Source organism: Schistocerca gregaria, chromosome 6, assembly GCF_023897955.1.
Source record: "Schistocerca gregaria isolate iqSchGreg1 chromosome 6, iqSchGreg1.2, whole genome shotgun sequence".
NCBI lineage: Eukaryota > Metazoa > Arthropoda > Insecta > Orthoptera > Acrididae > Schistocerca > Schistocerca gregaria.
The window spans coordinates 229414709-229441826 of NC_064925.1; the positions used below are offsets into that span (position 1 = coordinate 229414709).

At 43.2% G+C, this 27118-nt stretch overlaps 1 protein-coding gene across 1 annotated transcript in view; it reads left to right on the top strand.

Annotated features, from left to right (window-relative positions):
- The first annotated feature begins 554 nt into the window (after positions 1-554).
- Positions 555-27118, top strand: part of LOC126278972 (inactive pancreatic lipase-related protein 1) — a 216666-nt gene continuing 190102 nt past the window's right edge. Inside the window, exon 1 of the mRNA XM_049979267.1 lies at positions 555-805. The gene's annotated coding sequence lies outside the window, so the exon portion shown is untranslated. The remainder of the gene's footprint in view (positions 806-27118) is intronic.

Here is a 27118-nt window from a genome sequence, read left to right on the forward strand (position 1 = left end):
CGCACTGGTATGTAATGTTCACATTAAAACACAACGATTTGATGGGCTTATAACTTTTGTAAATCACATTGTAATTCTATACTCTTGTATTTGTTTTAGCATTGATAATGACCTGACACAGGTCGAAATCTGATCTGCGTTGTGACTTTAAATGTCACATTAAAGCAACTTAATTCTACGACTGATTGCTGCTCTATCTAACCCACAGTCGTTGCGTGCACCCACACCATTGAGGGCAACCTGATAAAATATCAGTGTCATACTGTCAAGTCGAGTACTTTTCTCCTCGCCCTAGTATCAGCACATTTCTTAATACAGTATTTTCGAGTCGTCCCTTGGTTTTGTGATGCGCCTTCTAAATTGAGCCTTTTCAAGGGCGTGCGCGAGCCGAAAGTGAGGAGGGCGCTGGCCCTCGCTGAGGCGAAGGTGAACCACTCTCACCTGTGGCGGCGCCCCTCACTTTCTCGCCACAGGCGGCGCGCCGCCCCGCCCCCCTCGCGTCGCTTTCTTCGGCGACGCCGACCAAAAGCCTCGAGCCACGACGCTGCAGCCGCAGTCCGCGCCAGCTCACGATCCGCAGCCGCCGCCTCCGCAGCCACTGCCCGAGTCCTCCCGTCGTGCCGCGCTCGCCAGCCGCGGTCCCAGCGTGACACACACACCGAACCAAGTGCTGTGCGTGCTCGTCGTGACAGTTGCTAGGACGCCTCAGAGCACTTCGCCTGCAAACAAGTAGTGCAGTGTGTGCTTCGTCAAACGCAATTTCTTCCTCGAGTCTCCAGCCCACGTCGAAGTAACTTCCAGATAGGTAAGTGATGAAATTGTAAGACACTGTTACAATTCATTGACAGTGAGTGAGAAATAAGCTACTTTTGAGATTATTATGCAGGCCGTATACGCTAACTATAGCTCTCAAACAGTAGTAGAGGAAAAATGGTTGAAATGTCTCTGAGCACTATGGGACCTAAGGCCATCAGTCCCCTAGAACTTAGAACTACTTAAACCTAACCAACCTAAGGACATCACATACATCCATGCCCGAGGCAGGATTCGAACCTGCGACCGTAGCGGTCGCGCGGTTCCAGACTGTAGAGCCTGGAACCGCTCGGCCACCGCGGCCGGCTGCAGAAGAAATTGTTCAAAATGTTCAAATATTTGCGAAATCTTATAGGACTTAACTGCTAAGGTCATCAGTCCCTATGCTTACACTCTACTTAACCTAAATTATCCTAAGGATAAACACACACACCCATGCCCGAGGGAGGACTCGAACCTCCGCCGCGACCAGCCGCACAGTCTATGACTGCAGCGCCTGAGACTGATCGGCTAATACTAGAAGAAAATGCAGTATCTAATTATTTCTCACTTTTTTTATTCACCGTAACGCGTTCTTGAGCCTTTTCCTACACCCTGAGTGATAAGCAAGCTGTACAGGGTGCCGAAAACAAGTTGGCCAAAAGCGTATGGCATAAAGACAGAGCCAAACAAAGGAATTTTGGTATATGGCCTAGAGGTCGCAGCTGAATATTTACGGCGCTATGTCAGCTTGAAAACGGTCGGCAATTTGAACATTTGATACGACATACTTACGTTAATTAAGTGGTGGCAAGTCTGTATACAACAGAATATTTATTTACTTTGACGTTTTTAGGCCGTATTGAAACATGAAACATTAACATGTTATTGTTTTAGTTTCTGCAGAAGTATGGTACGTAAGCTAAGTACAATACACTTGTAAGTGATGATTTATGTTTTCTTGTTCTCATAGTGACATTTCATTAGTCCGCACATGTTGTTTACATATACAACTCCTCTGAATTACATTTGCTTTTCAGTAATGGCGTCCGTACGTCAGATTTGAACTAGGTTTCTGTAGCGCCGAAATTATGTAGCTGAGACCCTTAGTTCCTATACTCAAATTTCTTTGTTTTATGCTGTCTTCCCACCTTACACTTTTGGTCAAATTGTTTAAAAAATGGCTCTGAGCACTATGGGACTCAACTGCTGTGGCCATTAGTCCCCTCGAACTTAGAACTACTTAAACCTAACTAACCTAAGGACATCACACACATACATGCCCGAGGCAGAATTCGTACCTGCGACCGTAGCAGTCGCACGGTTCCGGACTGCGCGCCTAGAACCGCGAGACCACCGCGGCCGGCGTCGACTTGCTTCTCCACATACTGTATATAAAGGTTCTGCTGTTAGATTGGTGCAGAAACCTCAAACATAACACCGTAACGTTTGTTGTGGTACGACGGATCGGAGCAGCAGCTGTTGTGTACATTCTAGGAGCGAACTGAGACGCCACTGTAAAATTTATGTTCCTCAATCACCGGATTTGACTGTCATGCACCCATATTCGACTTACCTACAAAAAATTTGACGTTACTACCTTCACTGTGTAAACTCCACCAACATACATAAAGAGTGTCCCAGAGGAAATGGTAAATATTCATAAATATCACAGGAAGAATCATTGAAAGAAAAAAAAAAAAAAACTTTACGTGGAAGTATACGCAACTCCAAAGGGTTTCCGAGATGAAAACGTTTATCGTATGTTGTTGTTTATTTTTAGTATTATTCAGTAAACTGTCATTGTTTACAACATACCATAATAGTATATAGGAATTCGCTACGAACAGTTTGACTGAGGACATTTATGGTCTACCAGCACGGGAAACTACCTCAAACTGGCCTACAAAAACTACCTAAACCGCAACGCATGCGCGTCGCGGGAGGGTTTATTATTCTCTTGTTCACTTTGCGATAGCTGTTAGTACTAGAGAAAAAAGGAATAAGACCTTTCTTGTAGGAAATTTAATGTAATTTAATTTGTACCGTAACATGTTTCCATTAGAGGCCGTCATTTTCAAGTTATTCAAGAAAAACCTACAAAACCGTAGTAAATGTCTTCTTTTTCGGAAACTCTTTGGAATAGGGCATATGTCCATATAAAGCTTTTTGCTTCAAATGAGCGTTCCTGTCTTATCCGTGAATATTGACCATTCCGCCTGGTACATCCTGCATACAAGAAAACCGACAAAAAGCTCACGCACAGCGGTGAAGCCATAACCTTCTCGAGTGCCACTAATCGGCTATTCCCCTGTTGTGTGCCGCTATATATATTTCATTTCGACCAGGTACTATAAGATTCTCATCAACTTTCTTATATAAGCAGATTGTAATGTTAAGTTGCTTTGTAGATTTTATGAGTTGTGCAAAACATGGAAAACCGAAGCTTACGTCCTCAACAGGCCGCTGCAATAATACAATTTTACTGTTCTAGTGAGTTTCCGCGTGTAGTATTACTCTGTTTGTGAACAGAGAACTTGGCTGCACACTCTTGAAGTCGAATTGTATGTATCTGGGCACTATTTTCAAGTGCCTGTTAAACTGTCTACTTGTGAAGATTAGTCGGTATGATGGCGGAAACTATGGCAAGTAAACCCTAAAAACTAATTGTGTAACATATGTAGGTTTTCAAGATGAAGCCTCGGTTCCGTAAAGCCTTCGATGCATTGCAACAGCTGATAATGTACGCTTCTTCTTCTTCGCTGTCATTTCAACTAAGAAATATCGAGTGAGGCTGTGCAACAGTTGATACGGAAATCATTAGTGTTGGGAGTGATGTACAGATCCTCGTACGGCCATTTGAATCAAGTCTTTCCGTAAATTCCGTAAACCCTGGAACAGTTCATTACTTAAAGGACACAACTACTTTCATGGCCTAAATTTGTCCTGTCCAAGCATGTGTCCTGTCTCTAACTTTAATATCAACAGGACTTTAAGTCAAACTGTTCCTTCAGCTTTCTATTTCACATAAGTTACTCGATAGTATATTTTTGTCAAACTACAAATATGGCTTTCATATCAGCTGAAAAGTGCTTTCTCATGTTCGAGCGAATGGCAGTCCTATTAATGAGATCTTAGGACTAGTTTCTTTCAGAGTGTTTCACTCCACAATGCTGGCGACGCAGTAATTGCGTAATATTTCCAGGGTTTAAGTCAGGCAAGCAGACCAGGCGTATCGAAAATAAAAAGCAAATGATCGTAATAACGTTACTTTCACGTGACGAAGTATTTGGAGTTTTCAGTCCGGAACCGCGCGACTGCTACGGTCGCAGGTTCGAATCCTGCCTCGGGCATGGATGTGTGTGATGTCCTTAGGTTAGTTAGGTTTAAGTAGTTCTAAGTTCTAGGGGACTGATGACCTCAGATGTTATGTCCCATAGTGCTCAGAGCCATTTTTTAGTTTTGGAGTTTTAGAAGTGATCGTCTGTCCAACAGTGACGTTAGAGACATCCCACTAATTCAGCTTGAGAAGAGTCAGTGAATGAATCAACTGTGGGTTTATATACTGAACTGCAGCGGCCTTTGTGTGAAGTAGTTGGGAAATCCAACAGAAACCCTAATCAGCGTGGACAAACAACTATTCAGCTTTCACATCTCCCGCAGATTAGCTCAGTGAGACAATGTTTCTGGCACATTGCTAGGTTTGTACAAGCAATTAAAATAGGAAGAAAAGCATATACAAAATATTCTAGCAATAATTTTATGCAATGAATAAAACAACAGTTTCTTAACAAAGTTCAGGAGTACCTTGTTATCATGTGAGGTCACAAGGTCGCGTGTTCGTGTCAACAACAGCTGATAACATTCGTGCTACCAGTTAATGGAAATGAGAGACTGAGACAGTCGAATTAGCTGCCTTACTTTAGGAGGAGTACGGAACATTAGGTTGTGGTGCTGAATTTTGTATCTAAATGTACAGGGAAGTCATTTTGAAAAAAACGCTGCATCTCTGTAATCTGCAGAAAGAACACTGCTTCAAGAGCAAGAAGTTTTACCTAAAGGTGAACTGTAGTCGTAGGTATTAATTTTATGTACTTACGATCAACAACAAGAATTCTTTGCACATTCGATTGATCCAGTAACTTAGGTTTTTATGCAACGTCATCCCGAGTCAAATATTCCGGTTTTGTCACTTGTACCACACCGTTTTCAATCACTTATGAAACAGTTTAAAAAATAAGTGTTACGATATAAATAAAAGAATTTTTTTCTAAGTTATTTCTGTTTCAAATTTGCGTTCTTTTTTCGAAAATTGTGATCTTACACAGTTCGGAGGTTTTCGTGCATTTGATAGATCTTCGACACAGATCAGGTTAACTAAAGCAAACGAACACTGGTTCTAAACTGAACTTCGTAACTGTGTGTTCTACCAGTGACTGCCCCACAACTGATCGTGTGGAGCTACTGTGCCTATATTGGTGTTAACAAAACTGATGGACGAAGTATCATGCATTTGAACAGTATTATCATGGAAAATTCAGTTTGTTGCTGAAAATATTGCTGTAAATACTAAAAAATTAACAGTTACAAGATCCTTATTTGTTATTGCATATTTTATTTACTTCGATTATAGCACATATCTGTTTTCGTAAATAAGGCATGGCAGAAGGCTGTTCAATTTGCTTCACCACCGTGCTGGTGCAGCCACTGTACTTTGCTGTTTCTCTTTGGAATTTCAACAACGATCAATAATAAAATGTTTCGCATTTATGCACTTCAAAGAAATCTATGATCTGGCTAAGAGAAATTGTAAAAAGTTAGTTCCACGTTTCCAGACAGACCAATACGGCCCAACCGACCACCGCGTCACCCTCTGCCAATGGCGTCACTGGGTGCGGCAAGGAAGGGCATGGAATAGGCACACCGCTCTCCCCTCTCCCGGTCGTTGCCGTGTTTCTTGAGCTTGGAACTGCTACTAATTGGTGAAGTAGCTCCTCATCTGCGCTCACGAGGTTGAATTCATCCCGTACCAGTCTTCTTACTAAGGAAAGATCCCTGGCAGTACCGAAAATCGACCCTGGTCTCCTGCAAGCTTGGAAGCCACTCTGACCAAGCAGCGAAAGTTGCTGACATCTTTTGAAACGGCAAACGTAAAACACCCTTTGGCGCTATGTCATCATCATCGTGTAATGAACGAATGAGCGAGCGGCCTAGCTCCACTAATGAGACTCCCACCGTCATCCACATGAACTGGAAGTTTAGAACTGAAGCCAACCTGTAGTGTCGATGGGTTAGTTAAAATATTCCCCGAGTTTCTACCTTCATTCATGTTCAAAACATAGTCTCACGAAAACGGATGAACCTGGAACACTCTGTACTTCAAACCCCAGCGCGGACAAAGGTACTTTGCTCAGACGGTTGTGAAGGCTAGAGAGACAAATCAGCACGATAGCGTCACGTACTATCGTGTTGGCACACCTACATTCACTTTTTACTTTTGCCGCTGGTTAACGTGCTCGGGCTGCGTGTTCTGGAGCAGGCGACGTCGGCAGGCGCAGAACGATGCCTGCGTTTTCTCCTGCGATGCTGCAACTGGCGTGGGGGGACCAGTCAAACGGGTTACCGTTCTCGAAATATCTGCGACTGGTGGAAGGCAGGTACCAAAGCGCTATTTCTCCTGCTCTGCCCTCTTACCGCATCGGGATGGTCTCTTGAGCACAACTCCTCTCACCTCACATCCTCTATCTGATCAAATATATCCAGACACCTATTAGTGAGCATTAATATGGGGTGTGGCCAACCTGCGCCTTTATGGCGGCTTTAAATCTGCTGGGTTACTTTCAGTGACGTGTCTGAATGTCTATGGCGGAACGGCAGCCCATTCTTTCCCAAAATCAGAGAGGGTAGTGATGTGGGACGCTGGTGCTTAGTGCCACGTCGACGTTCTAACACATCCCAAACCTCTACCATTCGGATTAGACTGCGACTCTGGTCGTGTTAGTGTATCGTTTTCAGATAGCTTCTAACACCATTCCTTTGTTTCCTGTTAGGGCCTAGTTTTGTATTCGTCACTGGTGTGGCGCTGTGACGGATGTTTCTGTGTGACGAAAACGTCCTGTATTTGTTTTTCACATGATACACACATATTTGCATATGGACTATGTAAGGCCTATATAATTCCCTTTGAACTGCTACATGTTATTGAAGCACACACACCCGGCATTTTCAGAACGTGGCCCAGCTCTACACGAGTAACAAAAACGATAGTTTCAGAGATGACCGAGTAAGAAAGATGTTAAGATGTATAGAGTGTATGGGCACAGTAAAGTATGAACACAAAAGTTTATTCAACGCACACCCACAGCTTCACGTTGAGTGAAAAACTCCGCTGTAGCTATACGGTTACTTTATTTAAAAAGCGCGACCGGTTTCATAACGTTAGTTACATCCTCAGGTGAAGTCCTGAACAGAGAGAAAGCGTGAAATAATGGCAGGATGTTACAGTCTTGGATAAAAAAAAGAATCGTCAGACCTTTGCCAAAAATGGATGAATGCAAGTAAAATACGTAAGATGTCGTGCTGACCAATTCTTACTGGTACAACATGTTACTGGAGTACAACAGATATTAAATTGTTCGTCGATTGCTAGAATTTCTTCGCCATTTTAAAAAAATCATGTCCAGTTCACCATAGTCTAGCGTGATGGGGGGAGGGGTCAATAGCCAGAACCTAAACAGGAATGTAAATACACCGTTAAAATAATGTGTCGCAAGGGGGGGGGGGAAGGGGGGGGGGGAGGAAGGGGCCGAACGGAAGAAAATAGAAAAAAAAGGAGAAAAGCGTGTCATATGCTAATGGATCAGGCGAGTGCGTACAAGACAACGCCGCAGCTGACCGCAAACTAACACGTAAACAAGCGATGAACCACTAGATAAGTGTCGCATGGGCAGTAGATCTAAGGAGGACTCGGTGTGAAAAGAATACTAGGAAACGGGTGTACACGACATTCCAAAGTCAAATATTTGCGATAGAAAAAAAGGGTATATTGGAAGACATAAATGGGAAACTAATAAAAATGTTAAAACTCTTTGAAACACTAAGACGAGAGGGACCCTTAAAGAGTCAAACCGCAAAATGACGCAAAGATATCCTTCTTCTTTGTCTCTCGCCACGCCTAACCCCCCCCCCCCCCCCCTCCGACCCCATGCTTGACTCTTCCGTTTTGACATGGCAGAAGTATGCCACAAGCAGCCATTTTCAGTTGTGGGCAATGTCTGCCTGAGCGCGTTTTGCTACAGAATACGTCGAAATTACGAAGCCTGGGATCTACGACACTAGCAAACAATTCCCATTTTTTAGTAGGGCATCAGAAGGACAGCCTCAGTTCGGTGCCTCTTTACAGGTCGTCCTATCTTTTTCCGGATAATGTGACACCAAACAGAAGAAACAAATCAAGAACGTTCTTTTCAGGTACCTTTGGTGTTTCATCTGTGTTATGTGCGGGCTTAGTGCCAGCGAATCTACTTTTGCGTCATTACATTCTTACGGAAACAGTCTTCAGGTGACGAAAAGCTCTTGGTTTTGATGCCGGGTTGCAGCGTTAAGATAACGCGATGTTTCGATGAGTGTCGTACCCATCGTCTTTGGGCGTAGTGTATTCCGGGAAAGTCTACATTCAGACAGTGTTCAGGTGTTCCAATTCCTTGGTGATAGTCTTCGAGTTACACACAGTGCTAGACCTGTGTACCTCTTTTCTGGGGCACTCACCTTCCTCCCTGTGGCGGGGGAGGGTGGAGGGGAGGTGTGGAAAAACGTATCGGTGCGCGTCATTTCCCGGTACAGCGCGGGCGTCGTGTTGTCAGCTTCCCTTCAAGTAGGGCTAGAGGGCATACTGATGAGCCATGCTCTCGCCCTTCGGCAGTGACTTTCTCATTGAAATTCGTAATGAGCACTTCATCTATTATTGATATCATGTGCCTTATGGACTGTGAGGGAGAAGCTACAGAGTCACGATAATCATCCTCTTTCATTTTTCAAGCAGTTAAATGTTAAATTTCATGTTAGTATTTGAAATACTGGTTCCCTTTTCGTGGGAAATATTGAACCAAAAGTTCAGTAATACCCTACACGCCTCAGGGACCATGAGTACAAAGAACTTTCCTTCTGTACTTAACATAATGCAACAAAAAACTCAAGAGAAATGAGCGGACATCCGCAGGATTTGTCGACCTAGAAAAATCGTTCAACAATGTAAAATGGTACAAGACGTTTTTAAATCGTAAGAAAAATTGATCTAAGTTATCGGGAAAGGCAGGTAATATATAGTGTGCACAAGTACCAAGAAGGAACAATAACAATGGATGACCAATAACGAAATGCTCGAAAGCGTATAAGACGAGGCTGTAGTCTTTAGCCCCTATTGTTCACGTCGAAGAACTGATGACTCAGATAAATGAAAGGTTCAGTACTGGGATTGAAGTTCATGGTGAAAGGATATCAGTGATAATATTCGCTGACGACAATGTTATTCTTAATGAAATTGAGAAAGAAAAGCAGAACCTACTGACTGATATGAAAAATCTAATGATCGTATTTTACGGATCGAAAGTAAAGCGAAGGAAGAGGAAAGTAATGGGAAGTGACAGAAATGAGAGTAGTGATAAAAAGAGAGTGAAAACTGGAGACGAAGTGAATGAATTATGCTGCTTTGGAAAAAAGATTGCAAGTGACGACGCAAGGAGGACATAAAAAGCAGACTAGCACAGTTAAGAAGAGTATTCATGGCCAAAAGCAGTCTCATACGTCAGCCTTTATTTGAGGAAGAAATTTCTGAAAATATACGTTTGGAGCACAGCGTTGTATGGCAGTAAACTATAGACTGTGGGAAAAACGGAAAAGAAGAGGATCGAAGCATCTGAGGTATGGTGTTACAGAAGGATGTTGAAAATTAGGGGGACTGATAAGGCGTCAGGAGGTTGTGAGCAGAATCGGCGAAGAAAGGAACATATGGGAAACAGTGACAAAATAAAAGGCATGACACTAGGTCATGTATTAAGCCGTGAGGGAATAACTCCGATCGTACTTGAGGGAGTTACTGAGAGCAAAAAGCAGTTAAAGGAAGTCAGAGATTGGAATAAATATCTGAGGACATTGTGGGGAAGTTTGAGGTGAAGATGTTGACACAGGAGAGGAATTCGTGGGCTGGTGATTAAAACACATGGCTTTCTGTTGTGAATATAACTTTTTCCAAAGCAGAGACGACCACTGCAAGCTTCAGCTCGGCTTGTACTAAGTAATGCAGTCATTACGGTAGAACGTCATCGGGCGAACAGGCATCTACTTTCCACCTGCAGTCAGATACCTGAACCTGGTTCTCGTGGCCTTAATTCAGTGCTCAAAATAAAAGACTGCTGCCTTGTACACAGACTCCGAGCAGTCAGCGGTCAGTTTTGTTGTTCTTTCACGCACGAGCAAGTTGTCGGAATCCGTGTCGAGAGCTACGACTCCACCTCCACGCGTCGCGAGCAAGGAGGACACTGGTTTTGTTTGCTTTTATGATGCTGAATAGAGGAGGAAAAGGTTCCTACGTCAGATACTGGTCAGTACCATACAAATACTCTGTGCCTACGCTAATCACATGAGTGGAAAAGACGCAGTTGTGTCAGTACTATCAATGACACACTAAATACGCGGACATGGTACGAACTACCTTGTACAGGAGACACTACTGCTAGTACACTGCGCACATAAAGCAGATACTGCTAAAAGGGCGGGTGCTGTACCAACGTTCAAGTCGTCACCAGTATTCATCTCAGCATATACTCCCCCAAAATGTGAATGTAATTGAGTATAGCGTGGATAGTCTTATTACGTGGAAAGACTTTTTGATGACAGAAGTTTCATTTTTAGTCTTTTTAAATTTATCAGGCTTTCCAGTGGTTCTTACGAACCCAGCAAACCTATTCGGTAAGCAAGTATTCCTGGTGGCGGAGAAAAAGGAGAAAAAGACTGGTACTTCTCATGCCTCAATCCGCGACTACATCAGTTTTTCAGTTAGAATTTTTTTTCTGAATTAGGCTGTAGTTTTACTTGAAATATATACCAGGCCGTGCCAAAAAGTAAAGCCTCTAAATTCTTTATGTAAAAACTCTTACAACATTTTAAATAAAACAAATTTTAGTAGCATTCTACATCTTTATTCTTATTGTCTACATATTTGTTCCTCAACGTTGCCACCCTGGTGACAAACTCATTTCTCCCAACGAGAGACCAGGTTGCTCAATCTGTCGCTTTACAACGTTTGACGTTGCTGGTGGAGCCACAACCTCATGTCTGCTTGCAGCATTTCATAACTATGAAAGTGAATTTCTCGAACGTGTTCTTTAAGTTTTGCAAACAAACAAAAAGATGAAAACTATGTGGGGGACGATATCAAATTATCTCCTGAACAAACAAGTTTAAGCCATATCCAAATATAATCGCTGACTCCAGTATGGGTTGTGTTTATTAGTTTTCAATATAGAGCTTACTAAGTAAGCGAATTACGACGTTTGATGTTAACGCGGAATGCTGTTGCCCGATTTCACACTGAAAGGTTGATAGTGACATGTTTCTGAATACATTTCTTTATTAAACGCTGCCTGACAGCGCCCAGAAGGCGAAATAAGGTGGATGTGCACTGAATAATGTACTAGGAGATACTTTTTAAATAAAGCAAACGTTATTAGCATTATACATCTTTATTCCTCATGTCTGCATATTTGCACCCGTCTGCCGCTAGAGGGCACCGGGCAACATGGCGGTGCGTGAGAAGCAGCGTGCTACAATCATATTTTGAATTTGAAGAGTTCGTTCCCACATGGAACAGCCTCTAGTTTAGCATGACAACGTCAAACTTGACGCGAGTGCTGCGACATATGCAACAGTCCGACGCCTTGGGTTCACTGTCATCGATCGTCGCCCATATAGCTTTCATTATCTTGTAGAGCATGTCAGCGAGAAAATGTTTCGATAACTTTTGAAATTATGTGTAAACTTTGTTGGAAGTCGCTAAGTTTCGCACTCTAAAATAATGGCTGAATACTGATAGTATGTGTATTGTAGACAGTTTCGAACTATGTTAAACCTTTAATGTAAAATTACACCTTTTAGAAAAGAAGAGCATAGCAGCAATTCTGTGAATAATGTTGGCCTACTGAAGGATTTTTTTAATGATTAGTTGGTTGAGTTTCCATGTTAGTTTACCTTACTCCACTCTATCATAAATGGTTTTCTGAAAACCTTGGAGGTGGTGGCAAACGCACACGAACACGTGCAAACACATACACAGACTAACCGAGCAACGTGGCGCAATGGTCAGCACACTGGACTCGCACTCGGGACGATAACGGTCCAGACCAGCGTCCGGCCATCTTGATTTAGGTTTTTCCGGTGATTTCTCTGGATCGCTTTAGACAAATGCCAGGATGGTTCCTTTGAAAGGGCAGGGCCGATTTCCTTCCCCATCCGACTCCCTAATCCGACTGGACCAATGACCTTGTTGTTTGGTCCCCTCCCCCAAATCAACCAACCAACCAACACATACACTCACAAACACGAAGAGCAAGAGTGTCGTCGTGGAATTTCCTGCATAGAGCGTGATAATTTCAGCTTTCGCGAGCACTCGCCGGTTCCAGGAATGACGTTTCCGGACTTGGGCGCCGTGCTGGCAACCGTGGCCGCAGATTCCCGGAAGCTTGACCACCTCCTGCGTGCCCTGAGAGCGGAACTCGCCGTGACGGTCAGAAGGCGTCGAGGTGCGCCAAGCTTTCGCCGCAACGAAAGCGAAAACCGGAGGTTCAGTTACCACCACCTTGCGCCACAGACCCGACGCGGGGCAGCAGGTTCAGTGCTCTGTGCTTCACGTGTGGTCTACACAGTTGGAGCATCTAGAATTTAGAAGGAAGGAGGTTTTGAGTATAATATACCGCCAACGGCGAGGTCGTTAGAGGCTATTTATTATGACACACAGACGTTCCGGCTCGTAATGTTCCCCACGGATTCCTAGAGTGTGTAGCAGAAACTAAAAAATTCCAGCGTCTGATAAACAGGCAAACAGGAATGCCTTGGATGCCTGGGTGGCCACAATAGATGCGCGGACATTGGACATTGACGCCCGCGTAGTTTGGATATAGGGGCATCAAGGCATTCTGCATAATGAAACTGTTGATCGCTTCGCTCAGAAGAGCATTACGAAAGGATGGTTCAACCCGGCATCAGTCTTATACGTATTTCAAATCTAAGGCCTAGAGGGCTTCTTATCACGACTGAAATTATGAATGGCGTACAGCTGAACGTCTCTTCTCGGTCGTGGTTCACCTCAGTAAAGCTTAGTAGACGCCATGTGATCTCTCTCACCAGCATGAGGCTGGAACACGGGTGTTACCCAGCCCACCTACGTCGGTTGAAAATCATCACTTCTGGACCCTGCAGTTAAGACAAAATGGTGGCGGTGGATGTAAACTCATATTGGCGTGTACCAAGTACTCGGCTGCACACGCGGTCTTTTAATAAAAATTGGTTTAAGGGGCTACAACCTACAAGCGTCACGGGTTTAGTTCACCGGTTCGATGTATATAATTATTATTTGCTCGCAAACTATTTAAAAGAGGCCGTTATCCAACTTTGACCGGTAAACTGTGTGGATCTAATCGTCCCATAGAGCCAACCATGTTCGAAAACATTTTGCATTCTAAACTTATACTTGTAAACGACTCCGTTGTGCAGCTTTCAGTTATAAGTTGCTGTGGATGTCATTCTCCTCTCAAACGAGCCCTGTTTGAACCCCCGGTCGTATTATTTTTTTAAAAAAATTATTTATAAAACTTATCTTAGTGCTTCACAATCTTGTGATTGTTCCATTCTGAAAATTGCACTAATGTTAATTTGTTACTGTTGTAAGTACTGATGGCTGTCTCTTGTTTACATTTTCGTGTTTTTAATTAACACGAACTTATGATTGAACATCGAACTCTTTGTTTTTCTACTGTGGAAATTGTAATTTTGGTAATACGGCACTTTGGTAACTACTGTTGGATTTATCGCATTTGGTTCCAAAAGCAAAAAATAAATTAAAAACGTCGTTAGAGAGTAAGGAGACTTGGATTGATGACATGCGGAAGGGCTACTCCTACTCTAATCATCGTGGCATTCGCCTTGATATGTTTATGGAAAACGCGAGGAACTTGAATCTGGATGATCATTTGGTGATTCGAATCCCCCCCCCCCCCCCCCCCCCTCCGGAAAACGAGTCCAGTGCCTGAACTACTGCAGCACTTGTTCAAAGAGGTGTATGTTGGCGATGGAAAAATTATCGAAACAGAGAAAATCAAAAGCAAAAAATGAAAGTGATTTTGTTCATTGTAGTCATTTCTACAGAAACTGTGGCATATATTCCTTTCAAAACCAAATCAGTCGTCAACAGCACAATTGAAATACTTTATTGTTCTTAACGGTTTGCGACAAATTGATCTACCATTTTGTGCTTGATAAGGAGTTAAAATTACGGTAGTGTTACAATGAATTACAGGTTTCAAGTTTTTCTAAATTAGGCTTCAATTAACTGTTGTATGAGCCGCAGGCACGCTTTCCTCATGAAGACAACTCCAAAACATGCGTTATGACAGTTTCTCCCGTTTCCCGGAAAGGCAAAGGGAAAATAGCCAACAGCTCCTAATGTACCTGGACGGACACAAAATCAGGTACTGACCACGCCAGACGTTGCTTAAGTTTGGAGATCCCGCGGCAAGCAGTGTATCCAACGAGCCAAGGCCATTGGCAATAAAATACAACGAACTGCCGCTAACGACTTTTCCATAGAGCCACCATCAACTTTTATTAAATAAAATTCTACACGAGCTTTTGTTAGCCTCTGCCGCGCGGGGTTAGCAGAGCGGTCATTTGGCGTTGCAGTCGTGGACTGTGCGGCTGGTCCCGGAGGAGGTTCGAGTCCTCCCTCCCTCGGGCATGGGTTATCCTTAGGACAATTTAGATTAAGTAGTGTGTAAGCTTAGGGACTGATGACCTTAGCAGTTAAGTCCCATAAGATTTCACACACATTTCTTTTTGTTAGCCTCTTGGACATAAAATATATATTGACGCTTGATTGGCGGCTGCGCCTTTTTATTTAATCTTTTTACATGTCTTCGTCATACATTTTATATGCACTTATAATGTTCCTGGCTGTTTACGCACCTAATTCACTCTAAGTTATCAGTCCGTCGTTGCTATTATCGCGTCCTATACCATACACATTTTGCGCTGGGTCATATTATTATGCTTTGTTAACAAAGGTATGTAATATTTTGTACCGTAGTTTTCTTTTGAAAACCAATTCATTTGCCAAGATGGCTATGTTAATGCAATTAGTGGATTAATAGTATCAGAAATGTGTATTGCCATCCTCAGATACATAAAAGCGGGCAGTTGTAGTTACATCACACAGTTCTTACACCACTCTCCCATGTGAGGACTATACAATACGCATAAAAAAAAGTCGGGGCAGTACAGTGGCCGAGCGAGGTGGCGCAGTGGTTAGCACACTGGACTCGCATTCGGGAGGACGACGGCTCAATCCCGTCTCCAGCCATCCTGATTTAGGTTTTCCGTGATTTCCCTAAATCGTTTCAGGCAAATGCCGGGATGGTTCCTCTGAAAGGGCACGCCCTATATCCTTCCCAATCCTTCCCTAACCCGAGCTTGCGCTCCGTTTCTAATGACCTCGTTCTCGACGGGACGTTAAACACTAACCACCACCACCACCGCAGTACAGTGACATGTCAGATGTGCCATCATTGTAATGCCTCGACTTTTTATGCATATTCTATAGTTATCATGTAACAGGGTGGTGTTAGCTCTATATGAAGTAACTAGCACTGCCCGGTTTTATGGCTCTGTGGAAGGCAATACGTACTGCCGAAAATAGTAATCCACTAATTGTGTTAACATAGCGATCTTGGCAAATAAATTGGTTTTCCAAAGAAGACTCGTGCCGAGTAACCACATGCCAAATAACCAATGCATGAAAGGTTTCCCACTCTTAACTATTGCAAATCAGATAATTTTTAATAATGATGTTAGGAAGCATTCCGCTAACAGCTGGTAAAATTGTTGTTGTTGTTGTTTTTCTTTTTAATTAACAACCGACCTCGCGATCTACATCTGAATCATCAAATGCAACCTTCATGGTAAATAGCAAAGTGCAGTGTTACCGCATTTTGTGGATATTAAAACAAGTAACGGAACGTCTAAAATATACTCACAACGTTAAAAGCCCATAGGTGTACCCATCGCTCTTATTCAAAATTTACTATTCAGTGAATATTATCAATAATACCGCGAGCTAACGGCAACAATGGTGTTCTCCATTCATTTGGGAAATATTGCTATGAGGGGAAACCTATGCTTTAAGCTGGCTGGCGGAACGGAAGCTACCCACGTGAACAGTTTGACGTCATATACTCGAGACTAGTAACGCTGGGTCGCTACCTTCTAAAGCAACAATCATACAGAATTTCATTACGTACTAATACCTAGTCGTATTAACTACCAAAATTAGCCGGAATCCAGAATTCAACGTGAACTGTGAAGTTCCTTTTTCATAGCTACATTTTTTTCTGCTTCCTTTAATATATTCAAAATTTGGCTCTTTTTTATGAAATATTTTTAAATTTTCTGGAGGGCTTATGATGCTGCGCTCCTCTTCTGTAAGTGCACTGCTAGTGCTGATCGGGGATTGCCTTAAGGTGATCCTGCAATCTTATTCGAAATGACTTTTTGGTTTGCCCTATATATTTCATTGACCAATTATCGCGTGTAATGTAGTATACACTCGCCGCATTATGTTTATTTACCACAGCTTTTTCCTTGTACCTCAGTTTCTACCTAGACCCGAGAAGTAAAATATTCTCTCTTGCGTCGAGAGAGCGATTGTATATGATTGCTAAAAATTGAGTATACTCCGAAAACATCCTAATTTGTATATAGTCTGGACCAGAAGACTTGCATTTATTAATTGATTTAAGTTACGCCCGTTTATGTTACTGAGATTGACAGCTCTTCTTGACTGGTATTGTACAATATTTACTGCATGTTCTTTGATGAAGGGATTTCCCTATGTAGATACTGATTGTCCGCCCGCTGGCATCCTTTACGTAGGGGAAGAGTCTCTTCGGATTTTCAGCCAGATTTGTTGACTTACGTTGTGGATACTATTAAAACTCAAAATATGGTTCAAATGGCTCTAAGCACTATGGGACTCAACATCTATGGTCATCAGTCCCCTAGACTTAGAACTACTTAAGCCTAAATAACCTACGGAGATCACACACATCCATACCCAAGGCAGGATTCGAACCTGCGACCGTAGCACCAGCGTGGTTCCCGACTACTATTAAAGCTATCTTGCGTTTAAATCCGTGCTTAGTTCCGTACATCTGTAAACCAACACAGTTTTGGAAATTTCCCGTTCATTGAAATCCGGCCACCTGTTTTCATTGGCTTTGCAACAATGTCCTGACTTGTTTTGTGTACCATGTGTCTCTTCAAACTCTTATCAATTTATTTGACGAAACACTCTCAACTGCCGCCGACACTATTTCCTTGAATTGAAACCACATTTGATCTACGATTCTTAGGAAGGAGCGTCAAGTGAATTTTGTTTACTTTTAAGCTTTTGGTCGATTCTGACCATTAAAAAATGAAATAGTTGATGGTACAAAAAAGATTGAATCGAAAGTCATTGCTTTACTCTCTCTCTAATATGTTGTAGAAAAAGAATTTTAAGTCGTATGGACGGCTACCAGAGAAAACTTTCGTACCTACTCAAGGCAACTCGCCAGTTTCACCTATGCGTTTCTAGGCGTGGTAGATTTTTCGATATTCAACTTGAACCTAACGCACTTTAAGCGCATACGCTTAAATATTTCTTTTTTTCTTACATTTTGCTTAGGCAACAATCCAGCTGAAACTCTCTCACGTGTCACAGTGACCATTAGCCCGAGATGCAAGTAAATGCCACAGGGGTCAGTCACTTGCCGCACGGAGCAGCCGTTACGTCACGGCTGATGGAGTCAGTGATCTTAATTATCCAACACCGAAAAACTTCTCGCCTCTGATTTCTTTTTCCAACTATGTCGACATATCTAGACGATAGCTCTCGTTATATAAGCCACCAGAAAAGCACGTTGCGTGCACGAAAGACCATCGCACAGTATCTTAACTAAATAAGGTTAAGAAGATAAGGTTAAGCAGTTTCTCAGAAAAATTAATTACAGTTATTTCACGGAAATTCTGTGATTGCAACTTTTCATGAAATCTTTAAAACGGCTTTCCAGTGGCCATCGGAACTGCAAGACTTGTTAGTGATACAATGTTTTAGACACAACCGTTCAAAATGTCGCAAGAATCAACGACAAAATACATTTTTCTGACCAATATAAGTGCTACTTCAAGCAAAAAGTTAACTTGAAGTTACTAACTTTTGTCTTAGAATGTTAACAAAACGTAGAAAATAAGGTTGGCTTCAAATTTCGTGTCTGTCTAATAACTGGAAAACCAAAAAAAGGTAACTCGAAAGTGTTCATTGAAATGGCGAAATTGACGCTCTTAACGGTACCCTATTTTAGATTCACAACAGACTGAATGGCTCTGAGCACTATGCGACTTAACTTCTGTGGTCATCAGTCGCCTAGAACTTAGAACTACTCAAACCTAACTAACCTAACATCCATGCCCGAGGCAGGATTCGAACCTGCGACCGTAGCGGTCTCTCGGTTCCAGACTGTGGCCCCTAAAACCGCACGGCCAAAAATACTGAATAATTAACGGAAACATCACTATCACAATAGAGCAAACTTTCTATTCATTTACCGATGTGATGTTATTATGAAGAAAAATGTAGAATGTCGAGAAATTTTCGATAAAAGACGCGCAGAAGATTCTACACTGTAGGCTTGAAACGAACAATTCCGTTGGTATTCTACAGCCGCTTAGTACGGCAAAGTTTATCTCTAACATGGGGTATTTTATTGTATGGTCACATTGTTTAGGTTTCAACACGCGTATCTTTACTAATGTTTCCTGGAGTGAAGCCGGCAGTAATTGCGAAGCGTGGTCCATTTCGTAATGGGCTGTTTCGTGTTTAGCGTTTCTTTGTGGCACCTCGCGTAAAATAACGGTTACTCAATGGTCAGTGTGGTAAACCACAGCCTTCTTTGCTCTCCTCTGGGTCAGGGAGTGCGACAGAACGCTCATTAGTATAATGGGGATGGACTGAAAGCCAGTGGAAAGCTGTTCAAGGGCTTTTAGGAGAAGTGTTAAGGAAACTATGAGCCTGATAACAGACGGTATTTAGACTGTGGTGTCTGTAAAGAGAAAAGGAGAGAATCAGTGTACAGGGCAACCAGACACAGAAAATCCTCTTGTGACGCTAATGGCTTAAAAAAAATACCAGTGCAAAACTGTTTTTACCATGGGCATTGTGTGCAGGCACATTGAGAAGTACCTTGGAAAGAGACTATAACAAGACGCCAATAAAAGTAAAGCAATAATGGAATGAACTCAAATTACGTCTAATGATGTTCAGTGATTAAAAACTGAGACACTAAAAGTGGAAGAGGAGATTTACTATTTTTTACTACTTTGGTTGGTTGGTTGATTTGGTGGAGGTCATCGGTCGCATGGGACTAGCGAAGGACGGAGAAGGAAGTCGGACGTGCCTTTTCAAAGGAACCACTCCGGCATTTGCCTGAAGCGTTTCAGGGAAATCACGGAAAACCTAAATCAGGATGGCCGGACGCGGGTTTCAACCGTCGTCCTCCCGAACGCGAGTACAATGTATTGAGCACTGCGCCACCTCACTCGGTTACTATTTTGGCAGAAAAATGGTAGATAATGATAGTTGAAAAATTTTCAGATTTCAAGGAAATGGCAACTGTTCTAGCTTTCATAGTTCAACCTTTCCAAAAAATGAATGTAGAAGATATTTCAAATAAAATGAGTGCTCCTTTCTCTTTTCACGAGAATAAACTTGAAGAGGAAATAATTGGATTTCAGAACAGCATTTCCTTAAATTCGGAATTCTGGGAATTAATTAGTGTGAGACGCTGCCCTAACACTGTAAAAGGGGCATCGTAAATCTTACTGTTTTGGTTCAACTTATCTATGTGAGGCTACGTTTTCAACCATGAACACAGTGTAATCTGATACCCAAACCTCCAGATGTCATACGCTCATATCGGTACTAAAATTTGTATGTAGATAGAGTTTAAGCCAAAACACCGATTTAGTTCGTACTGTATGCTGCCGTCCAGTAGAACGGGCGTAAGCGTTAATTAAAAGTGACACCGGAACTACGGAGCACATCAAAAGCGCAACTGTTGATTAACTAAAGCATGTTGCTTCCGTCGGGAAGTTGGTAGAGCGTTAGATTGGGTCCCTGGTTCAAATCCCATGACGGCAAATTATTTTACAGTATCATGTGTGAGAGTGTTATATGTGTAAATGTGTTGATGATGTGTGTGAAGGACTGTTTGGAGTTTACAGCAATGTTCCCTTGGCAGTCTGCTTTCGCTTCGTTTCTTTGGAAGTAGTAAGCCTATGAAGCACGCTTGTAGTTTCACGGAATGCCGGCCGCGGTGGTCTCGCGGTTCTAGGCGCTTAGTCCCGAACCGCGCGACTGCTACGGTCGCAGGTTCGACTCCTGCCTCGGGCATGGATGTGTGTGATGTCCTTAGTTTAGTTAGGTTCAAGTAGTTTTAAGTTCTAGGAGATTGATGACCACAGATGTTAAGTCCCATAGTGCTCAGAGCCATTTGAACCATTTTTTACGGAATATAAAATCAGAACAGAAAAATAAAGGAACAATTGTATCACACGTGTGGAAGTTATAGTAATAATAATAAGTAGTAATAAACGAAATAATAAGATCAGTAATAAGTACATGGTGTTAAATTAACGAAGTGAATGCAAACTGCCAAAATAACATTACAACAAGTTCTGAAAAATGCCTTTTATATGTCAAGAACATGTTCTTCAAAATAACAATTTCACGAGTAAATAGTTTTAACAAATTGTCATCAGTGCGGTTTTCAAGCGGGACGTTTGGTACAACGACGGAAACGCTCCACCCTCTCACCCACGCGAGATCCACTTTACAGTCGCTCACATAAACATTGTTTCCTGTACTCCCTAGCTCTGGTGATACTTTTAATTATCGTTTACGCAAGCTCTACTGAACGAGAGCACATAGCACGAACTACAGTGAAGCGCCAAGAAGCTGGTTTAGGCACGCGTATTCAGATACAGAGATATGTAAACAGGTAGAACACGGCCGACAACGCAAATATAAGACAAGTGTCTGGCTCAGTTGTTAAATCGGTTATTACTTCTACAATGACAGGTTATCAAGACTTACGTGAGTTTGAACGTGGTGTTATAGTCGGCGTACGAGCAATGGGACACAGCATGTCCGAGGTAACGACGAAGCGGGGATTTTCCCGTTCGACCATTTCTCGAGTGTACTGTGAATATCAGGTCTCTAGTAAAACATCAAATCTCCGACATCGCTGCTGCCGGAAAAATATCCTGCAGGAACGGGATCAACGACGACTGAAGAGAGTCGTTCAACGTGACAGAAGTGCAACCCTTCCGCAACTTGCTGGGCGTCAATAAATGTCAGCTGCGAAACATTCAACGAAATATCATCGATATGGGCTTACGAAGCCGAAGGCCCACTCGTCTATCCTTGATGGCTGCACAACAGGAAACCTTGCGTATCGCCTGGGCCCCGCAACACCGACATTGGACAGTTGATGGCTGGAAACAGATTGCCTGGCCCGTCTCGTTTCAAGTTGAATAGAGTGAACGTATACGGGAATGGAAGCAACCTCATGAATCCATGGACCCTGCACGTCAGCAGGAGACTGTTCAAGCTAGAGGCCCTGTAATGATATGAGACGTGTACAGTTGGGGTCATCTGGGACCTCTGATATGTCTAGATACGACTCTGACACGTACGTAAGCATCCTGTCTCATCACCTGCATCCATTCATGGCCTTTGTGCATTCTGTCGCACTTGGGCATTTCCAGAAGAACTATGCGACACCCCACACATCCAGAGTTGCTCCAGGAACACTCTTCTGAGTTGAAACACTTACGCTGGCCACCAACCCCCCCCCCCCCCTCCCCCTCACCCGACATGAACATTATTGAGCATATTTGGGATGCCTTGCAACGGGCTGTTCAGAAGAGATCTCCACCCTCTCGAACTCTTACGGATTTATGGACTCCCTGCAGGATTCATGGTGTCAGTTTCCTCCAGCGCTACATCAGGCATTCGTCGAGGTCATGCCACGTCGTATTGTGGCACTTCTGCATGCTCGAAAGGGCCCTACATGGTATTAGGCAGGTATACCAGTTACTTTGTTTCTTCAGTGAAAATAGGTGTTTCGGTTGATATTCTATCGACATACAACGTTTGGTAGCGATCTGAGGGTCTAACATCTGAAGGTTTAGGTGTATGTGTAGAAATAAACTGATTCTGATATTTCAGATTGAGTAAGGTTGGCTCTGACAAATTATTCAGCAGATTACAATAAACTTACCAATAACATGCAAATTCACGTATATCATTAAATCTTTTTCAACGTTCATGATGATGTACATTTTAATTATTTTCACAATGTAACATCTTGAAATATGAGTAGTAGGCCCACAATTTCATATGGAGAGAAAATTACCTTTTATATGTTTTGTGTAATTAAAATGGTTAATTATGGCTACTGTGTTATTTTGTACTTAAGCTCTTATGGATTTTTAAGTCAGTAGGCCTCTAAATGGACCAAATAGCATCCAGTACATCTCAAGCCTAAATAGGTTCAGCACCCCTGGTCTAGACTAAATTACTTTTCCACAGTTTCAATGTCTTCCATAGGTGCAATATTTGTCTTTGGCTTAATAGATAACCACTCAGTCTCAGAAACACCACTTTACATCTTTCTCGATCAACACCGTTCTTCAGCTGACTACACTCACTTCAAACCACATTCTTATTAACGTCTAACTTTTTGGGTCTCTCGCACATCGAACCACCAAATCATTTCAACGAACTCCATTACAGATTCCACCACTGTCACTCAATATTTTCTCTATTTCTTTGCTGTTCTGATATTGCAACGAGTTTAATTTCTCTGCAATCAGTACTTCAATTACAAAACATAAACGTGTATAAGACGTATAACGAGTGTATAAGACGTATAACGAGTCCCAGGACGTAAGGGCCGCGGTGTCATACTCCGACATGCCGCGTCATCCGGATGTGGTAGGGAGAGGCATGCGGTCACCACACAGCTCTCCCGGCCCTTCTGTAGGCTTTCCAGACTGCAGAGACGCCACTACTCGGTCACGTAGCTCCTCAATTGGCATTACGAAGCAGAGTGCACCCCCGCACCAGTCCTCCCATCAAGGAAAATTCCTCGTTAGTACTGAGAATCGGATCTGGTTCCTCCACCAGGTAGCCATCTACTCTGACCACTAGGCTACAGAAGAAGACGAAGAACATGTTGCACATATAAAATTAACATTCTTCGGATAACATAAAGTATGTAATCCAAAAACACATAAATAAACAGGCAAAGAAGAATTCCGTCTTAGCACCTCTAACGTGTAGCGACGATGTAATTGCGGATGGTACGTCTAAACTGTGTTGAGTTGATCGTTGATCTACGGCACCGTGAGGCATCTATCCTGTGTTAGACTACTATCCACGACAGGGTCCACACCGATTCCTGTTATACTATGTGATCAAAAGTATCCGGACACGCCCAAAACATACTTTTTGTTATTAGGTGCATTGTGCTGCCACTTACTGCCAGATACTCCGTATCAGAGACCTCAGTGATCATTAGACGTCGTGAGAGAGCAGAATGGGGCACTCCGCGGAAATCACGGACTTCGAAAGTGGTCAGCTGATTGGGTGTCACTTGCGCCATGCGCCTGTACGCGAGATTCCCAAGGTCCTAAACGTCCCTAGGTCCACTGTCTCCGATGTGATAGTGAAGTGACACGTACAACACAAAAACGTACAGGCCGATCTTGTCTGCTGATTGACAGAGACCGCCGACGCTTGAAGAGGGTCGTAATGTGTAACAGGCAGACATGTATCGTGGCCATCACACAAGAATTCCAATCTGCATCAGGATTCACTGCAAGTACTATGACAGTTAGGTGGGAGGTGAGAGAACTTGGATTTCATAGCCGAGTGGCTGCTCATAAGCCACACATCACGTCGGTAAATGCCAAACGACGCCTAGCTTAGTGTAAGGACGACTGAAAAATGTTGTGTCGAGTGACGAATCACGGTACACAATGTGGCGATCCGATGGCAGGGTATGGGTATGACAAATACTCAATGAACCTCATCTGCCAGCATGTGTAGTGGTAACAGTAAAATTCGGAGGTGGTGGTGTTATGGTGTTGTCGTGTGTTTCATGGAGGGCTTGCATCTCTTATTGTTTAGCGTGGCACTAACACATCACAGGCCTACATTGATGTTTTACTTACGCTCTTGCTTGCCGCTATTGAAGAGCAGTTCGGGGATGGCGATTGCATCTTTCAACACGATCGATCACCTGTTCATAATGCACGGCCTATGGCGAAGCAGTTACACAACAACAGCATCCCTGTAATGGACTGGCCTGCACAGAGTCCTGACCTGAATGCTGTAAAACACCTTTGGGATGTTTTGGAACGCCGACTTCGTGCCAGGCCTACCGACCGACGCCGATACCTCTCCTCAGTGCAGCAGTCCGTGAAGAATGGGCTGTCATTCCCCAAGAAACCTTCCAGCACCTGACTGACGGTGATAGAAGAAACTGCCATCAAGGCTAAGTGTGGAGCGACACCGTGTTGAATTCTAGCATTACCGATGGAGGGCCCCACGAACTTGTAAGTCATTTTCAGCCAGGTGTCCGGATAGTTTTGATCAGATAGTGTATCTTCAAACTGTTCCTCACGACTGCTGATTCTCATGGCGGCTGTCTTTTCTAAATAGCAATACTCACAGTTCATCCTATACATGGCGGTAAGCGGAAAGCCTACATGCCGAAAAAGTCTGTGGTATGGGATGTCCTTTACGCCACACGCGATCAAATGCAGTGACATCGCCTGTCTTGCCCATTCTAAGCACGAATGACACCGGTAGCTTCTACGTGTACTGACGATACCGCATCACTTGACCCGCTGAACTACTCAATAAAGCGTAACAACAGTAGTTTTTTCTCCGCACCTCAGAAGCTGTCATTAATTCAGCCGATACAGTTACAAAGACGCTTTTCTCAATACTCTTTTTGTAAACATGGCCCACATCCCGTAAATATAATTCGTTTGTGTCACTGTAATGAGAGATCCATAACTATATGGAAGTCAGTATTATTTTAACAACAAAAAGAAAAAACAATTTGTACTTCTGTATTTAGTTTTTTTCTGTTTATTTCCTTTCAAAAGTATTTCGTAGCATTTTAATACGCATATCGATCGCATTTAAGTGCCTGCTTCTGGGGATGCGGAGTCCACCGGCCTAGATGGATTTCACCCGGCCGGTTCACTGTGGAGGCCGGTGTGCTGGTCAGCTTGGATGTGGCTTTTAGACTGTTTCCCATATTCACCTAGGTAGAGAGCGGGCAGACACCCGCATCCGCCTCAGATACACGCTGCTCGAACATTTAGAAAATGTTCTGGCCAACATGAGATTGCTCATTGACGTCGAACTTAAGCGGTGGCCGCATTAATGTGACTGGACCGTGTACTCTGTAAACAGTAACGGTCCTATCACGCTTTCTTGGGGTACTCCGGAAATTGCTTTTACATCTGTCGATTTTTCCCCGTTAAGAGCGTCATGTTGAGTTTTATGTGGAAGGAAGTCTTCTAGCCGGCCGGGGTGGCGGGGCGGTTCCAGGCGCTACAGTTTGGAACCGCGCGACCGCTACGTCCGTAAGCTTATGATTTTTTTTTTTCAAACGGCTGTACAGAACGGTGCCAAACGCCTTCCTGAAGGAACACGGCATCAATCTGTGCGGCATTGTCTACAGCGCTATGGCTGTCAAGGAGGAACGGAGGGAACTGAGTTTCACAAGATCTCTGTTTGCGCAATCCATGTTCATATTTGTTTCGTAGTAAAGTCAAGCGCCGGCGCGCCGGTGGGGAACGTTAGAGCAGAGAGGGCTGTGGCAAGAAGGCGTCAACCAATTGTACGTCGACTGACCCATCTTCAGGACGACAACGTAACAGCAGCCGGCTCTAGGCCAAGAGAACATAAGCGCCGCGCCGACTGACTGCGGCCCAGTTGAAGACTACCGAGTTCTATTAGTTCTACAGCAGCGAAATAGAATAGCGTCAAGACTAAGCCATTTCGCTTCTACTATGTAACACTCCCTATTTTGTCTGTCGCCCTTTGCTAGCGACACATCTGTTTAACACAAAGCTAAGTATTGCAATCATTTCCTTTTGCAATAAAATTCACTAAACGGCCGCGCGGCATAAGCCGAGCGGTCTCAGGCGCTGCAGTCATAGACTGCGCGGCTGGTCCAGGCGGAGGTCCGAGTCCTTCCTCGGGCATGGGTATGTGTGATTGTTCTTAGGATAATTTAAGTTAGGTAGTGTGTAAGCTTAGGGACTGGTGACCTTAGCAGTTAAGTCCCATAAGATTTCACTTACATTTGAACTTTATTTTCACTAATACGATTTTCTTCAATTGTTGTCTCTCGATGCGAGAAATAAGGTTTCCTAGGCACCTCATATTTGACGAGTAGGCAGGATACAACAAGATTTATAGAGAATAAATTCCTTCTCCAAAAACGCCGTAATTCTTGAGCATAAAGCTTGTCTCAGAATTCTACAACAGATTGTTGTCAACGATCTATAATTATGTGCATCTGACTTACGGCTTTATTGAAAAATGGAATGATCAGTGCTTTTTTCCAGTCACTAGGTACACTTCGTTGATTCGGCAATCTACGGTAGAAGGGGAAAGTTCTTTCACATAATCTTTGTAGAATCTTCTAGTTATCTCATCTGGTCCTGATATCATACCACTACCTAGCGACTGTAGTTTCTTTCATATCGGTTACCTCAATACCTGCCATTTCAATGTTGGTACAACGACTGAAAGGAGGGACGTATTACAGTCTTCTACAGTGAAACAGCTTCTGAACAACGAATTCAGATTATCGGAGTTCTCTCGGTTATCTTCCGTTTTGGTGCCAGTATGGTCACTGAGTGCGTGAACACAGAA